The 15,080-nt window shown below is 42.9% G+C and overlaps 2 non-coding genes across 2 annotated transcripts; one reads left to right on the top strand and one right to left on the bottom strand.

Moving 5' to 3' along the window:
- Positions 1–8,986: 8,986 nt before the first annotated feature.
- On the bottom strand, positions 8,987–9,059 carry trnat-ugu. The gene has a single exon. It is a non-coding gene; the product is annotated as a tRNA-Thr (tRNA).
- Positions 9,060–14,392: 5,333 nt separating this feature from the next.
- On the top strand, positions 14,393–14,465 carry trnat-ugu. The gene has a single exon. It is a non-coding gene; the product is annotated as a tRNA-Thr (tRNA).
- The last annotated feature ends 615 nt before the right edge of the window (positions 14,466–15,080 follow it).

Raw genomic sequence — 15,080 nt, forward strand, 5'->3', positions numbered from 1 at the left:
CACACACACACACACACACACACACACAGCAAGGATGGAGTGACAAAGTGCGGTGCTTAAAGACACACAGAGCCTGCAATGTCATTTCCATATTCTCTAGGCCGTTCCGAGTTCAACGAGATGCCCCGCTTGACCGTAGCTCGCTCTGAGTGCAGCGACCGTGAAAAAAAGTAGGCCCAAAATTAAGCCTGGCCCTAAATGTCATTTGCTTTTGGGTGACAGTGAGAGAACCATTAGGGTGAGAAGCACAATTTGACCTCAGGTACGTTCCTGAGGTCCTCCCGATCTGTGCAAGCCTAACCTTGACCGTGTGGCATTAACCCTTAACAGTTAATCAGGTTTTTTGATCTCACAGATTACAATGACATCTATCCCCAGAGGAATACATTGCCTGCTCCTCTAAAGTCAACCTGAAGCCTATGTGGGTTATGAATGCCTTATGAACCTGTCTTCAATGGCAGTCCATCAGGACACTATGAGGTCTACCTGTGTTGATTCTAAGCTTCCTGAAGCAACCGGAAGTGGTTATAATCACCTTAAACGTGTTTTTCCATACCCAACCAGCAGTTTGTGATAAATAGTGCATTCAAACCTGTGTAAATCGGTCAGTTCTTAACGTAAACACTTAACACTCAGGATTCTGTAAAGGCATACCCCAATCAGGATATGAGTTGACTTATAGCTTCCTGTACCACCCGGAAGTGCCTTAAATGGTGTCAGAGGGGCTGTTTCGAAGGGTTAACTTCTTGGATATAGGGGGCGCTATTTTAATTTTTTGGATGAAAAACGTTCACGTTTTAAACAAGATATTTTGTCACGAAAAGATGCTCGACTATGCATATAATTGACAGCTTTGGAAAGAAAACACTCTGAAGTTTCCAAAACTGCAAAGATATTGTCTGTGAGTGCCACAGAACTGATGTTACTGGCGAAACCCAGATAAAAATCCAATCAGGAAGTGCTGCATTTTTTGAAACCGCCTCATGCCAATGACTCCTTATATGGCTGTGAATGGGCCACGAATGAGCTTAGGCTTTCTGTCGCTTCCCCAAGGTGTCGACAGCATTGTGACATATTTGTAGGCATATCATTGGAAGATTGACCATAAGAGACTACATCTACCAGGTGGTCGCTTGGTGTCCTCCGTTGCAATTATTGCGTAATCTCCAGCTGCAGTATTTTTCCGTTTGCTTCTGATGAGAAACCAACTGTCACAACTGATATATTATCGAATAGATTTGTGAAAAACACCTTGAGGATTGATTCTAAACATCGTTTGCCATGTTTCTGTCGATATTATGGAGCTAATTTGGAAAAAAGTTAGGCGTTGTAGTGATTGCATTTTCCGGTCTTTTTCTTAGCCAAACGTGATGAACAAAACGGAGCTATTTCGCCAACACAAATAATCTTTTCGGAAAAAATGAATATTTGCTATCTAACTGAGAGTCTCGTCATTGAAATCATCCGAAGTTCTTCAAAGGTAAATTATTTTATTTGAATGCTTTTCTTGTTTTTGTGAAAATGTTGCCTGCTGAATGCTAGACTTAATGCTATGCTAGGCTATCAATACTCTTACACAAATGCTTGTGTAGCTTTGGTTGAAAAGCATATTTTGAAAATCTGAGATGACAGTGTTGTTATTAAAATCAGTATCACAAATGACCTTAAATTCATTATCCAAATGGCCCTCCCATGAGGCTGATCAGACCACAACGGAAAGCCATGATAGAGGTCAAAGGTCATACCACCCTTTTACAGTAGTGTTCCATACTATATTATACAACTTAAAGAAAAACCATCAAACATTTTCTACAGGTTCCCAGAGCATCCCCTTTATCAGAATTCATGTGTTTAATTAAAACTCCATATGTGAGTGTACCCCTTTAACTTCTCTTGGATAGGGGGCAGCATTTTGAATTTTGGATGAAATGCATGCCCAAATTCAACTGCCTGCTACTCATCCCCAGAAGATAAGATATGCATATTATTAGTAGATTTGGATAGAAAACACTCTGAAGTTTCTAAAACTATTTGAATCATGTCTGTGAGTATAAGAGAACTTATTTTGAATGAATTAGTCTTTCAATTTAATCTAAACAAGCTATTAAAACGTTCAGTTTATATCTTAAACAAACGTATCTTTCCAGGCAAAACCTTGAATTACCTGAATGAATTTTAGTCTATTGGTGCCCAGGCTGAGATGCGAACCCGAGTCTCCCGCATTGTAGGGAAGAGTGCTACCCCTCAACCACATGTATCTGTCTCATTCTCACAATCTATGTGTATGTATTTCTATGATCTATGTATGTGCTCTTTAATTATATCCAATTACTATAGTTGCTCTCCTGCCTGACTATGTGTGTGGTCTCTTTAATCTCTTAATCTATGTGGGTCTCTCCTTTCGTGGAATAGTCGTGGACCTATTTTGCGCCTATGTTGCTAAATTCCTTTCTTGAAACTATATCTATAGAGGTGTCGATCGGACATTAGGTCTCACCCGTATACAACAAGCTATTTTCCAGGGGTCGTAAATCCCTCATTTCAGAGGTCAGGTCTTTGTCTTACGGATCCTGGATCCACCCGTGTATGGTTTTCAGCAGTTCCTTGGGACAACAGAGGCAGGTATTGAGATCCGGTTCAAAGGACCAATTGTTACGAGAATTATGTTCTCATGTTCATCAACCAATTCAATTCAACTACTCAGTCTGCTATATCAGGATATGTAGGATACTGATAGAAATGAAAACAGACAGAGGCCCAGCTAAAATAGTCAAATGTTTATTCACGGGAACGTTCTAAAGTCAAGAATACAAAACAATTCCTTTTATACTGACTTCTCACGCACACACATTCACCCCACCATACGCACACACATTCACGCTAACATTAGCACACAATGTCCTGCTACGCACACACATTCACACTAACCAGCAGACAAAGATAAGGGGATTCCGTCGCCCCAGCCAAGGTCGGCCCTGAATCTTGCTCAGACAGTCTGTCTGTTATTCAAATGAGGTTTATAGACATATTGTACAGACTATGGTCATACATAATTCTAATCAATTTCATACTCATACGATTATACGGCTTCAGGGTTCAGAGTGGATTATTCTAGTCATTCATATAAATTCCATCAACATGTTCGCTTGCTGTTAGAAATTGGGAAAGATATTAATTAGTTGGAAGAACATCCAACCTAACAAAAGAGTCACAGTTTCTTGAAAGTTTACCACAGTGTCTGAAATGCCACCACTATCTCTTCTATTCTCACCATAACCTTAATTTATGAGCTCCAACAGATCTCCCCTGCAGTCACGTTCCCTCCCACTTAACAACTCTATGTAAACATGGTCTCAAACACCTCACCTCCTGCTACAGACACATTTGCACATACACTACCATCTAACCCATAACACACTTGTCACTACTCCTAATGCACTTCTTCAGTTATAAACATACTAAAACATCCTCAAATCAATTAGTGAATATATTTTAATTTTTAATTTTAATTTTACCTTTATTTTACTAGGCAAGTCAGTTAAGAACAAATTCTTATTTTCAATGACGGCCTAGGAACAGTGGGTTAACTGCCTGTATCAATCCCTTCTCTGGAACAATGATCACTCATGTTCCACAAAACCTAAAAACATATTGACTTGAAAAGGAAAGAGAAAAAAGTACATGTTTAATAATTTCACACCACCCATTAATGCATTTAACATTCAAATTCTGATTACACGGTAAAACAAAAGAGAACAAAAAAGCTTGGGTCAACCATGAAAGTTATCATCCAGTGATTTCACTAACAAACAACCTCCCTGTCGGAGGACACTTACAGATAAGGTTTCTGGAGCCTCCCTTGGCCAAATACATTTTAGCATCGCCCCCACCTCTCACCGTTTTGTAGCAACTCTCTCTCGCTGTATCCAAATCATAACTAAAATATTTGATAAATTATCCAACACAAATTTAAAATTATAGTCCTTAGTGCTTACTTTGAGTATAGGACTCGAATTCCAGCTTCTAAACAGAGCACACATCATCCTTGTTAGAATGTACAATTATAAATTAAACCTTTTATTGCCGGTAATAACTCTTCTCATTATAGCCCTCCTTTGTCCCTGTTATCCTGTCAAGAATGGCCTGGTAATGAAAGATCAGTATCTCAATGGATCCTTAGTCTAAATTGTTCGCAGTGTGTAGACCACCCCCGTACTTCTTCCAGGATTTATCATTCTAGCCCGTCTATTTCAGATATCGTTTACAGTTCATCTTCCTAACGGTACATGTAACTCTTGCCAACATCCAAATAGATACATCCGTTTCTCTCACGTACACAAATCTCTCACCTGAGCTGTTCTCAGCACTCTGGTTTATGGCTCAGACTCAGATAGAAGTGTTAAAAAGTCACTGTCGCATTGCACGCCATCGTCACTTTTTCTTCAGCCGGTTAGGGAGGGTTGACACATACTGTTTGTGGTCAAATTATTCCTACCATGCATTAAGACACGATCTGACGTCACCTTCCATAACCTCAAAAAAGCACAGATCAGAACAGTTTCGTTCAATTCAATTCTGTTTCAGGAAATCCAGAAAAGCATTGACAATATGAAGAATTATCACATTAACCTTTTCTTAATAACATTATCTCTGCGACAAATGTCAAAGAGCATAAACTACTGTTATTGCTAAAACCATTTTCAACATTAGTCCATACTCCCTTATTCTACTCGCGACCTCTCTGAAGAGTTACCAGATCATGAAGTTAGCACCATAACCCCTCGCATAATCCCACACTCAAGTATCCCAATCTGGTGAAATTTGTAACGAAACAAAAAAACAAAATGAAATCAGCAATTCCTGACATTTAATCCTCGTAAAAATTCCCTGTCTTAGGTCAGGTAGGATCACCACTTTATTTTAAGAATGTGAAATGTCAGAAAAATAGTAGAGAGAATGATTTATTTCAGAAATGTCTTTCATCACATTCCCAGTGGGTCAGAAGTTTACACACATTCAATAGGTATTTGGTAGCATTGTCTTTAAATGGTTTAACTTGGGACAAACGTTTCAGGTAGCCTTCCACAAGCTTCCCACAATAAATTGGGTGAATTTTGGCCCATTCCTCCTGACAGAGCTGGTATAACTGGTCAGGTTTGTAGGCCTCCTTGCTCGCACACGCCTTTTCAGTTCTGCCCACAAATTGTCTATAGGATTGAGGTCAGGGCTTTGTGATGGCCACTCCAATACCTTGATTTTGTTGTCCTTAAGCCATTTTGCCACGAATTTGGAAGTATGCTTGGGGTCATTGTCCATTTGGAAGACCCATTTGCGACCAAGCTTTAACTTCCTGCCTGACTGATGTCTTGAGATGTTGCTTCAATATATCCCCATGATTGTCCTTCCTCATGATGCCCTCTATTTTGTGAAGTGCACCAGCCCCTCCTGCACCAAAGCACCCCCACAACATGATGCTGCTACCCCCGTGCTTCACGGTTGGGATGGTGTTCTTCGGCTTGCCTACCTTCCCCTTTTTCCTCCAAACATAACAATGGTCATTATGGCCAAATAGTTATATTTTTGTTTCATCAGACCAGAGGACATTTCTCCAAAAAGTACAATCTTTGTCCCATTGTGCAGTTGCAAACCAGTCTGGCTTTGTTATGGCGGTTTTGGAGCAGTGGCTTCTTCCTTGCTGAGCGGCCTTTCAGGTTATGTCAAGATAGGACTCGTTTTACTGTGGATATAGATACTTTTGTACCCGTTTCCTCCAGTATCTTCACAAGGTCCTTTGCTGTTGTTCTGGGATTGATTTGCACTTTTCACACCAAAGTACGTTCACCTCTAGGAGACAGAACGCAACTCCTTCCTGAGCGGTATGACGGCTGCGTGATCCCATGGGGTTTATACTTGCGTACTATTGTTTGTACAGATGAACGTGGTACCTTCAGGCGTTTGGAAATTGCTCCCAAGGATGAACCAGACTTGCGGAGGTCTACAATTTTATTTCTGAGGTCTTGGCTGATTTCTTTTGATTTTCCCATGATGTCAAGCAAAGACGCACTGAGTAGGCCTGGAAATAAATCCACAGGTGCACCTCCAGTTGACTCAAATTATGTCAATTTGCCTATCAAAAGCTTTTAAAGCCATGACATCATTTTCTGGAATATTCCAAGCTGTTTAAAGGCACAGTCAACTTAGTGTATGTAAACTTCTGAACTCATCTCTCATGGCTCCCCCTCCCCATAGGGCATAAACCAACCCCTCTCCGTATTGATACTGCTACTACACGTAAATCAAGCAATGTTCAAATATCTTATTTTTCCATTTTGTTTTTTAACTCATTAGCTTCTAGAACTCTCATCTTACAAAAACTCACTGCAACTGGGACTTTTGTCCCTTTTACAGACCTCGCAGGGGAATACCCCCACTAGGGACCTATCCTAATACGGAACCTACACTGTATTGAAATGTTTCAGCAAAGGCAGCATTACTAGCTCCAGAGCATTGACGCGATAGAACAAACCTCCTTAACGATATGACTCGATGTAGGTGCAACTGTACGAAATACCAAAGCATTCACTCAAGTTTAAGTTAGACAGTATTTTTTATGTTAGTTGTCAAAAAGGCGATTTAGATTCTTCTTGATATCTTGTCTCCACCCACTGCAAAGTCAAATCCCATATCCAAACCTCGCAAGATGTTATTGGTGTTTTCTCCACACTCCCTGATGATGTGACCATAACGATAACATAAGAGGATATAAAATGAGGTCCCAGAATTTGTACAACGATTTGATTGTATAATTTATGGCGACAAAAGTATGTAAAATGAATCCTTTTCTGTTTATCTTATTCTTTTTATATTATGTTTATTTTTATAGAACACTAGTTACAATTCACTCACATGCAAACTACTTTGTTTTTCAGGACAAGCTATATACACATATCACAAATTGCATGTAAAATGTTTATATAAGAAAACATTTGCACATACTGCATTTCTCCTCACAACTCCATATTACCTTTGGCATTTCATTAATCCTAGCTTGCACCCTTCTGACAGGGGGTTAGGGGACATTACTTTTGCATTAATCATGCTCAATCTCTAAATAAATGGAATCTACGGATTTCACATGACTGGGAATACAGATATGCATCTGTTGGTCACAGACACCTTAAAAGAAATAAAAGAGCACGCTTTTCCAGCGTGCCAGTGGCCATCAACGGTGAGCATTTGCCCAATGAAGTTGGTTACAATGGCGAACTGCAGTCAGGTCAAGACCCTGGTGAGGATGATGAGCATGCAGATGAGCTTCCCTGAGATGGTTTCTGACAGTTTATGTAGAAATTATTTGCCTCTGCAAACCCACATTTTCATCAGCTGGTGGCTGGTCTTAGACGATCCAACAGGTGAAGAAGCCGGATGTGGAGGTCCTGGGCTGGCGTGGTTACACATGGTCTGCGTTTGTGAGGCCTGTTGGACGTACTGACGAGGGGAGACTGAAACAAATCAAATCAAATTTTATTTGTCACATACACATGGTTAGCAGATGTTAATGCGAGTGTAGCGAAATGCTTGTGCTTCTAGTTCCCGACAATGCAGTAATAACCAACAAGTAATCTAACTAACAATTCCAAAACTACTGTCTTATACACAGTGTAAGGGGATAAAGAATATGTACATAAGGATATATGAATGAGTGATGGTACAGAGCAGCATAGGCAAGATACAGTAGATGGTATCGAGTACAGTATATACATATGAGATGAGTATGTAAACAAAGTGGCATAGTTAAAGTGGCTAGTGATACATGTATTACATAAGGATACAGTCGATGATATAGAGTACAGTATATACGTATGCATATGAGATGAATAATGTAGGGTAAGTAACATTATATAAGGTAGCATTGTTTAAAGTGGCTAGTGATATATTTACATAATTTCCCATCAATTCCCATTATTAAAGTGGCTGGAGTTGAGTCAGTGTCAGTGTGTTGGCAGCAGCCACTCATTGTTAGTGGTGGCTGTTTAACAGTCTGATGGCCTTGAGATAGAAGCTGTTTTTCAGTCTCTCGGTCCCAGCTTTGATGCACCTGTACTGACCTCGCCTTCTGGATGATAGCGGGGTGAACAGGCAGTGGCTCGGGTGGTTGATGTCCTTGATGATCTTTATGGCCTTCCTGTAACATCGGGTGGTGTAGGTGTCCTGGAGGGCAGGTAGAATGCTCAAGTAGGACTGCTTTCCTACTGCCATATACAATAATACATTGATCTCTGCCAGAAAAAGATCAATGGAAATAAAATGCAGAAACAAAACAAATCTGTAGTGGTGACATGATCAAATACAACGACATCCACAGTTTTCACACATTCATCTCATGTCAACATTGATTGCATTGGTCTCTCAAGCAAGGCCCTTCCCCCGGGGACAAAGCTACACACATGCCCCACCCTGGCTCCCGATCCAGGCATTGAAGATGTTAATAAAAAATCTGCCCACAGGTGGAACAGTAGGCTACCCTGGCAAATGTCAATGATGTCCATCAAATTGTGTAGCATTGAATGATCATTGAGAGGAAAATTAACAGTTGTATGTTGCTAATAATCACATTGTTTTACTGCAATGCAATGTGTAGACAAAACTGCATGTTAGGCTACACAGGTTGTCACAGAGGCAGTGTGTGTAGTGCTACTGGAGCACACATCAGCTGGGCTTAAACATATGACCCCTCAAGGAAGGCCCCAGCATGATATGAACTCACAACCCCTGGTTTACAAGACCAGTGCTCTAACCACTTAGCTATGGAGCCATGACTGAAGGCATAAAACCCAGTAACTCGCCACAAATAAATATAGATAATATAATTTCTGTTCTGTTGATACGAGACATAAACTACGACAACAACATAATTCTGGGGAGCAGAATTGAACACAAATTGGGATTGTACTGACCTGGATTAAAACATGTGACCACTTAGTCAAGGCCCCAGCGAGAATTGAACTCACGACCCCTGGTTTACAAGACCAGTGCTCTAACCACTGAGCTATGGAGCCTTTCCTTCTCACACCTTGAGACAACAGTCCATTTACATATTACAACGGACAGAAGGCCACACCTCATGCCACCACACAGCTGTTAGTGCAGTCTGGCCTAACCAGCTAAGCAGGTTGTTAGCATATGAAGCAAAGTCAACTACTCCAGGCCTGGGTGTCTGCTGGTTTTCAATCTTTCTGTTACATCATGATCTACATGAGATTTAGACCAGAAAAACATAATACACATTTTTACATGCCAATTGGACCTGTGCAATAAAACAAACAAATACACACACACACACACACACACACACACACACACACACACACACACACACACACACACACACACACACACACACACACACACACACACACACACACACACACACACACACACACACACACACACACACACACCTGTGCCACTGCCAGGACTTGCCACTAGAGAGCAGCAACAGACCATAAAATGCTTTGCCATTGCCAGAGAATGGCCTTCAAATGATTACTGCATTTTATTGTCTGTTGCTGCGCTCTAGTGGCGTGTCCTAGCAGTGCCACAGAGTGTTTATTAGTCACATGCGCAGGGTTGCAGATGTAAATGCAGGGTACAGTGAATATCTTAAACTCCAACAGTGCAGGTCAAAGGGAAGTGAATGAAACAATAGCAATATAATAATAATTACATGTTTACAACTAACATGATAAATGTCCATTGGATGGGGGCAGGTTAAATGTTAGATGAGGTGGTGGTGGTGGGGGGGGGGTTAGGGGAGCATCAATGTATAAACTTTATCCCCACTATAAAAAGCATCTAGACATTATCTCCCATTTCTTTTAGACTAGCATTTAGTTCTCAACAGCAGAGATTTGTATAAACTGGTCTGTCTCTCCGGCCTTTTCAATATTGAATTGTGATCTCCACCGTCTCATATAAAGTGAATGTGTAGGAACGAGACAGATAGCAAATTGAGCTGGTTGTCATACAGTAGCAACATACAAAACCTCTTTTTTTTTTGTTCCAGTTATGGGACTGTTTCGTCTTTGTTCCTTTTGTCGGGTTTTTGTTCGGTGTTTAAGTATTCCCATTAAATATGGATTATCATCACGCTGCATCTTGGTCCTCCTCTCTTTCACCCAAAGACAATCGTTACATTTGTATAAACTGGTCTGTCTCTCCGGCCTTTTCAATATTGAATTGCGATCTCCACCGTCTCATAAAGTGAATGTGTCGGAACGAGACACACGGCAAATTGAGCTGGTTGTCATACAGTAGCAACATACAAAACTTTTTTTCAGTTGGCTGGCTAACTCGATACTTTGTTGCCAAAACTAAAATGGATAAGTGGAACATTTTTGGGCGGCATGACTATGGAATAATTGGGAAAAAGAGATGGCATGGGAAGGGGAGGAGTACAGCATAAGTAGCTATCTGGCACTCCGGAGTGGGCTCAATGGGTTTCTAAATGACCCAACCACCAGTCGCAGCTAGTGCCTTATGAAGGACACAGAATTTACCACCTCGAATCATGCATTTCTGGCCAACATCAAACAACTAAGGCAAGGCAAATATATCACAAACAGCCACCCTCCCATCACTGATAAGGACATGGCCCAGCTCCAAAACTTCCAGGCTCTGAATCCCCATACACCAAGGGGTCTGGTCCAGAAAGTGTGGCTCGACCTCCAGTTACATCTGGGTCAAAGACGAAAAGAGGGGAACAGACAACTAAAGCCCAACTCATTCCTCGTAAAAACAGACGAGAACAGTCTAAGGTATGTTGTTCATAGCCTGTTTGTTTTATTTCTAAGTTGCACTCGTAATAGGCTACTGGAAAGCAATACTATAACAAAGCATTCTCTCTCTCAGATACGCCACTCTCGCATATAAACGAGGCCATAAAGAATCGTCTGGACCCAAGGGAGAGGAGCAGGGAGTCCATGAGGGGATTCATGTTCGAGCAGCCAGGGAACCCACTATGCCCAGTGGCATGACTGGAGAAATATCAACTGAAATGCCTGGAGAACAGCCTTGCATTTTATCTCCACCCAAGGAGGGGAGTGTATCGGGGACTCGATCTGGTACACGTCAGGGCCGATGGGCGTGAACTATCTGGCAGCACTTCTACCCAAGATCTGCAGGGCAGCGGGAACAACTACATACACAAATCACAGCATCAGGACCACGACAGTCCAGAAACTGGCCAATGCTGGTTTAGATGCGACAGAGATTATGTCAGTGAGTGGGCGTCGGTACAGAACAAAATGACTGGGTCGCGTCCATAGATACAGAACAAAAACAATGAATGACTGGGTCGCATCTCTAGCAACCCTAGATTTGTGTCGGGACTATATCTTGTGGAAGGATGAAATAGTACAAATAAATTAATCAAAATATAGTTTTTAATGAAAATATATCGATCATTATTTGAATATGTTGGTAATAAAAGTTGTTGTATAAAAGTGATAATGTCCTCGAAGCCAGTGTTCGGCAGGTTATATTGGGACGGTTTGCCGGCCGAGTCGAACACCCATGCCAATATGTCCTCCAATCACCGGCTTCTCGGGCATTATCACTTAAATGTCCTACACAGTGTAATTTTATGATTTCATGTCTATTGACTGATTAGTGATGAACAAAACTGGAAATTGCTTCTGATGTTTTCAAGTAGCATCCCTGAGATGACTAATACAAGAAATGATGGATAGTGTAGCTCACACATGCATAATCTATGAGCAGAATTACTGCCTTACCTCAATTAGCCACAAAATTCCTAGTTTGAAAGCGACTGTTTTCTGAAAGCTGTGCCATTCCATTTTCCCTAGATTTCCCCCCATGTGGGCCAGCCCCCTATCAATTTGTGTTCCAGTCAATGAGTTCAGCCTCTCTACTTGATTGACAGCTAGCAAGAATCAGAGTAGAGCGAGAGAGAGCGCAATGACGTGGTGCACACATCTGCACATGTGTGATGTAGTACGCAATTGTCGGGGACAACTTTTGGCTCATGAGCGCTACTTTCAGAACTACTGGCTAAACGGTATTCAAAAGTACCGGAAAATCCCTTTAAACTATATGTACAGTAGCACCAAATGTTCCAATACAATAACATTCTAAATGTTGATACTTTCGGTGCTTTTTAAAATACTAAATATCAATCTAGGTTGCCAAACTCACACAGAAACAAACCTTGGCAGGATAACGAATAGCTTTAACACGGGAATAGTGTAAAACACAAAAACAAGTTGAATCTTACATCTAATGAAGGAATGAATGAGTCATGGGGGTTCTGGTCCTCAAGGGACTCAAGGAGGGAGCTGTCGTTTTCCCCCGTGTTGTCACAATTAATTGTCATAAATGTATTACTCACGGCCTGTTTGCAATTATATGGTGTGGTTTAGTATGGGTATAAGTGATTTTCTGCCTACATTGGTCTGGGTTTAGTTCAGCTGTCCTGTTGCACTTACCCAACATGACCACTTGAGGGTACCAAACATCCACAGGAGTGCCTGCTTTCTCCACCACACACTGAATACAGAAAACACAATGTTTTAGGTCTGAAAAATACCATTTTACCCCTCAGGGGGAGAAAATTTGGAAACGCTTCCGGTTATGCGTGTCATCCTTGCGCTATTTGCAGCGCGTTCTTCTCTGTTCCAAATGTTCCAAATGCCCATATTGTTCCATTAGTCCTCTCCTCCAATCAGAGCTTTAGCTTGTTCCAAATTGGAGAAAGAGAGCAAAAACCCACCAATGAAAAGTATAGCTTGTTCCAAATGTTTGGAAATAATAATACTTAATGTCTCTGGAGCGGGAACCTTCACCGGGAACCCTCACCGCCGACCACGGCCTAGAGGACGCCACTGGACTGATGGTCGAGTCTGGAGTGAGTGGCGGATCCGGACTGGAGGGGAGACTCTGGCGGATCCGGACTGGAGGGGAGACTCTGGCTGATCCGGACTGGAGGGGAGACTGGCGGATCCGGACTGGAGGGGAGACTCTGGCGGATCCGGACTGGAGGGGAGACTCTGGCGGATCCGGACTGGAGGGGAGACTCTGGCGGATCCGGACTGGAGGGGAGACTCTGGCGGATCCCAACTGGAGGGGAGACTTTGGCGGATCCGGACTGCGACCTGTCGTGGTAGGTTCCGGACTGCGACCCGTCGTGGGAGGTTCCAGTCTGCGGCCCGTCGTGGTAGGTTCCGGTCTACGGCCCGTCGTAGGATGTTCCGGTCTGCGGCCCGTCGTAGGCTCTGGACTGGGCACTGTTGCCGGACGCTCTGGACTGGTGAGGCGCACTATAGGCCTGGTGCGTGGTGCCGGTATTGGTGGTACTGGGCCGAGGACACGCACCTCAGGGCGAGTGCGGGGAGGAGAAACAGGGCGTACTGGACTGCCGAGGCGCACTGGTGGCCTGGTGCCGGCACTGGTGGTACTGGGCCGAGGACACGCACCTCAGGGCGAGTGAGGGGAGGATAAACAAGGCGTACTGGACTTCCGAGACGCACTGGTGGCCAGGTGGTACTGGTGGCCTCCCCCAATAAATTTTTGGGGCTGCCTCTCGGGCTTCCATCCGTGCTGCCTCTTCATACCGCCGCCTCTCCGCTTTGGCTGCCTCCAGCTCTGCCTTGGGGCGGCGATATTCCCCCGGCTGCGTCCAGGGTCCTTCTCCATCCAGTATCTCCTTCCAAGTCCAATAGTCCTGATTGCGCTGATCCTGATTCCCCCCACCACCACCAACTCATCTGACATTTAACCTGCCCCCACCCAATGGACATTTATCATGTTAGTTGTAGACATGTAATTATTATTATGTTGCTATTGTTTCATTCACTTCCCTTTGACCTGCACTGTAGGAGTTATAGATATTCACTGTACCCTGCATTTACATCTGCAACCCTGCGCATGTGACTAATAAACACTCTGTGGCACTGCTAGGACACGCCACTAGAGCGCAGCAACAGACAATAAAATGCAGTAATCATTTGAAGGCCATTCTCTGGCAATGGCAAAGCATTTTATGGTCTGTTGCTGCTCTCTAGTAGTGTGTGTGTGTGTGTGTGTGTTTTTATTGCACAGGTCCAATTGGCATGTAAAAATGTGTATTATGTTTTTCTGGTCTAAATCTCATGTAGATCATGATGTAACAGAAAGACTGAAAAGCAGCAGACACTCAAGCCTGGAGTAGTTGACTTTGCTTCATATGCTAACAACCTGTTTAGCTGGTTGGGCGAGACTGCACTAACAGCTGTGTGGTGGAGTGAGTGGCATGAGGTGTGGCCTTCTGTCTGTGAATTGGCAAGATCCGTTGTAATATGTAAATGGCCTGTTGTCTCGAGGTGTGAGTAGGTAAGGCTCCATAGCTCAGTGGTTAGAGCACTGGTCTTGTAAACCAGGGGTCGCGAGTTCAATTCTCGCTGGGGCCTTGACTAAAGGGTCACATGTTTTAATCCAGGTCAGTACAATCCCGATTTGTGTTCAATTCTGCTCCCCATAATTATGTTGTTGTAGTAGCTTATGACTCGTGTCAACAGAACAGAAATGACTGCCTGAGAGACCAATGCAATCAATGTTGACATATGAGATGAATGTGTGAAATCTGTGGATGTCGTTGTATTTGATCATGTTACCACTACAGATTTGTTTTGTTTCTGCATTTTATTTCCATTGATCTTTTTCTGGCAGAGATCAATGTATTATTGTATATGGCAGTAGGAAAGCAGTCCTACTTGAGCATTTGTTTCACTCTCCCCTCGTCAGTATGTCCAACCGGCCTCACAAACGCAGACCATGTGTAACCACGCCAGCCCAGGACCTCCACATCCGGCTTCTTCACCTGTGGGATCGTCTAAGACCAGCCACCCGGACAGCTGATAAAAATGTGGGTTTGCAGAGGCAAATAATTTCTACATAAACTGTCAGAAACCATCTCAGGGAAGCTCATCTGCATGCTCATCATCCTCACCAGGGTCTTGACCTGACTGCAGTTCGCCATTGTAACCAACTTCATTGGGCAAATGCTCACCATTGATGGCCACTGG

Source organism: Oncorhynchus tshawytscha, linkage group LG23 (genome assembly GCF_018296145.1).
Source record: "Oncorhynchus tshawytscha isolate Ot180627B linkage group LG23, Otsh_v2.0, whole genome shotgun sequence".
NCBI lineage: Eukaryota > Metazoa > Chordata > Actinopteri > Salmoniformes > Salmonidae > Oncorhynchus > Oncorhynchus tshawytscha.